Source organism: Dromiciops gliroides, chromosome 1, assembly GCF_019393635.1.
Source record: "Dromiciops gliroides isolate mDroGli1 chromosome 1, mDroGli1.pri, whole genome shotgun sequence".
NCBI classification, from domain to species: domain Eukaryota; kingdom Metazoa; phylum Chordata; class Mammalia; order Microbiotheria; family Microbiotheriidae; genus Dromiciops; species Dromiciops gliroides.
In genome coordinates, this window is record NC_057861.1 from 234,400,926 (window position 1) to 234,401,209 (window position 284).

A 284-nucleotide genomic window follows, 5' to 3' on the forward strand; every position below is an offset into this window, starting at 1 on the left:
GTTCCCCATTACTGAAAAAGAAAAATAAACCTAAATTAAGTGCTAGCCGTTAGGTTGTTATTTTCAATTCAGTATCAAATGGGAACATATGTTACTCCAAAACATGTTGCTGTTGAAAGTCGACCACTTTCCCTTTATGAGCTGAGACCACATTATACTTATTTTAATGCTTCTATTTGGGGGTATTGAAAAGACTGAAATTGATATCAAAAGGGAAACATTTATTGTATTTGCATTCAGACTGATGGCTATGGGAGGACACTAAACCCAAGAATCACTGGTCA